Below are 3,603 nucleotides of genomic sequence, written 5' to 3'. Positions count from 1 at the left end.
CAATATAAAGAATTAAGTGGCAGATAGAATGATAGAACAAGAAGTCTCATTATCATGCGGCTAGTCAAGCTTAGGCTGCCTCCTTTATCTATTAGATTTTCACATGTTATTACTAGAATTTATGGGAACTGCAGAAACATACAATGATAGTTTTGGCGGATAGAATGATAGTTTTGCCGGATAGAATGATACTCTGAGTTGATAAAATGATATTTTTTGTTTATATATGTTAGGTTTACTGCATACAATGATAATTTTGCCAGATAGAATGATACTCTGAGTTGATAAAATGATACTTTTGGCTTATATATGTTAGGTTTACTGCATACAATGATAGTTTTGCCAGATAGAATGATACTCTGAGTTGATAAAATGATACTTTTGGCTTATAATGATAGTTTTGCCGGATAAATGATACTCTGAGTTGATAAAATGATATTTTTGGCTTATATATGTTAGGGATAAATACTGAATCATCGGGTGATTTTTTTGTGACTCCTCCAATCTCACTTATTTTGTAGTCTTAATACATCAAGAACATAGAAACTTTAAAGCGTTTTTTGTTACTCAATATCCCTTTAACACCTGTTTTCATCTCTTCATTGTACACAGTAATACAAAATGGTATGATGATAAATAAATAATGCAGAGGCAGAACTACATCGTAATATCAAATTCAACACAAAATCTGAATAATCTATACTACATTTTATAAAGTTTAGACAGATAACTATTAATACCACATAGTCGATTACAAGTCGAATGATGATAAATTTTAAATAATGCAGAGGCAACAGAATAGAAAATGCCTAACGAAGTAACGCACATGTTTTTAAGAGGATAGCGTAGAGTTTTGTTGGAGATTTAAAAATGTACGGTGGAGATTTAGTTATAGGGTTATCACATAAATATGAGTTATCATTATAACGCACCCTTATATATATATATATATATATATATAGGTGTGTGATCAAATACTAACTTTTTATAGTAATAACTAATAACTAAATATCAATATTGTATGTTAAAAATATCAACACAAAGATATAAATTTATCAATCTTCTTGTGTTGATAAACTTATGTCTTTGTGTTTATATTTAAATTTACATGTTGTATTGATATAATTATATCTCTATATTGATAATTTTAATATACAGAATTGAAAGTTATTAGTTATTATTGTAAATTAGTTAGCACACTAACGCAACCTTATATATATATATATATATATATATATATATATATATATATATATATAGGGATGTATTCATTTCCTTTTTGCATATTTCCTCTTTTTTCCTTCTTGATCTCAGCCCCACGATTTTGTCATCCGACGGTTAGATTGACGCCACGTGTCATTTAATAATGCAGATTTTCAGTTGAATAATGCACACCGACTAATAATGCACCATTATAGTGTAATAATGCAGATTTTCAGTTGAATAATGCACACCGACTAATAATGCACCATTATAGTGTAATAATGCAGATTTTCAGTTGAATAATGCACACCGACTAATAATGCACCATTATAGTGTAATAATGCAGATCATCTGGACCGTTGATGAATGAGATCTAACGGCCCATATTAAAAAGAATAAAGGATCTAAGGGATGAATAGGAGAATAACGCTCCCATATATATATATATATAGGAAAATGATCAATACAAAACTTGATATCAATACAAAATCCAGACCAAATCCTGACCATGAGATTTGACAATCCAATGGTCAATAATTAAACAAAAACACGGAGGGTTATTGTAAAGCAGTTTTAGGTCATATTATACACTTTGGATTTGAGGTCATGTTAAGATCATTTCATGTCATCCTTACTATAATGACGTAAAAATAAGCTTACAATGACCTAAAAATTACTTTTATATGCTTGGTTCTGCATTTTTGTATTAAGAATGCTTTTGCATAGATCAAAACCCTATATATATATATATATATATATATATATGAAAACACTCCTTAACCAAATAACTAGAGAACAAATCATAGCCACAAGATCAAGAAAATCAAGGACTAGTATTAAAACATGTAATTTTCTAATTTAAGGAGAAATTAGTTCCCTCAATCACAAATTTACTCCATAATAACAAGGCGGGGGTATTATGGTAATTTTGTAAAAGCTTGATTTTTTGCGTTTGGAATTTCAAAGAAATATCGGAGATTTTCGCCCTCTTTTTGCTGACAGCCTTCGGCTTCAAAACCTTGTCTTCTCTCTGGTTTCCAAAGTCATTGATGCGAAATTGAAGCGAAAATCAAATGGAAAGCATGCCTCTGTATTGGAGGAGGCGAAATTGCGATTCAGAGGTGTCGGCATTAAGGAAATTGGTGAAGATGGAGCGGCGGAAAGCGGATGTGGCTCTCGCGGAGATGGAGCGAGAGAGAGGGCAGCCTCTGCCACGACGGCAGAGAAGCGATGGCGATGATTCAGCGGCTGCAGCGCGAGAAGAACTCGATCGAGATAGCAGCCAATCAGCAGTGAAAAAGTTAACAACACTGAAGAGCGATGCGTAGCTTTCTTTAGAAGATCAATGTTATTGTGAATCTTATCGTATTGTGATAGTTGTTTAAATCATGTTTTGAATATTTGTGTATGCTCACATCATATATTTGTATGTCATTTTTCAGGAAAATAAGAGAGCAGAAGGGGTCAGAATGTTGATTTGTTGTTAGATTTTGTTGAGGATTATGAAACCGTAATATTGAATTAAGGTTGTAACAAAAAACCGTTGTCACCATTCAAAATTGAAGCAAGAGTGATGTGTTTTGTACACAAGAGTGAAGTAAAATCATGCTAAGAGTGATGTGTTTTGTAAACAAGAGTGAAGTAAAATCATGCTAAGAGTGATGTTGAAGTAAAATCATGCCAAGAGAGATGTGTTTTGTAAACAAGAGTGAAGTAAAATCAGAATAAGAGTGATGTGTTTTGTTAACAAGAGTGAAGTAAAATCACAATAAGAGTGGTGTCTTTTGTAAACAAGAGTGAAGTAAAATCAGAATAAGAGTGATAGGTTTTGTAAACAAGAGTGAAGTAAAATCAGAATAAGAGTGATAGGTTTTGTAAACAAGAGTTAAGTAAAATCAGAATAAGAGTGATGTGTTTTGTAAACAAGAGTGAAGTAAAATCATAATAAGAGTGATGTGTTTTGTGAATACCAGTGAAGTAAAATTATAATAAGAGCGATGTGTTTTGTAAACAAGAGTGAAGTAAAATCATGCTAAGAGTGATGTGTTTTGTAAACAAGAGTGAAGTAAAATCATAATAAGAGTGATGTGCCTCAGAATTGCAGAATATCATCACAGGAAACTCAATCCCGAAAGATGGTGTAATTTGATAAGAGATTTCATCACAGGCAACTCAAAATCCAAATCTATTTCATCACAGCTCCGGCAGCAGATATTTCATCATAGGCAACTAAAAAACCAAATCAATTTCATCACAGCTCCGGCAGCAGAGATTTCATCAGAGGCAACTCAAAATCCAAATCAATTTCATCACAGCTCTGCCGCTGCCTCCGGCGACGAGAAGGTTGAATCGCGCGAATTTTGCAGAAGAGAGAAGGAAAGGTTGAATCGCGCGCCGAGG

The 3,603-nt window shown here is 32.7% G+C and overlaps 1 non-coding gene across 1 annotated transcript; it reads right to left on the bottom strand.

Moving 5' to 3' along the window:
• Positions 1-3,290: 3,290 nt before the first annotated feature.
• LOC121742796 lies at positions 3,291-3,374 on the bottom strand. Its single transcript, XR_006038132.1, has one exon. It is a non-coding gene; the product is annotated as a small nucleolar RNA SNORD96 family (small nucleolar RNA).
• Positions 3,375-3,603: the final 229 nt, after the last annotated feature.

Source organism: Salvia splendens, chromosome 7, assembly GCF_004379255.2.
Source record: "Salvia splendens isolate huo1 chromosome 7, SspV2, whole genome shotgun sequence".
NCBI lineage: Eukaryota > Viridiplantae > Streptophyta > Magnoliopsida > Lamiales > Lamiaceae > Salvia > Salvia splendens.
Note: the sequence above shows the minus strand (reverse complement) of the source record. Positions and strands in the feature narration are given on the sequence as shown.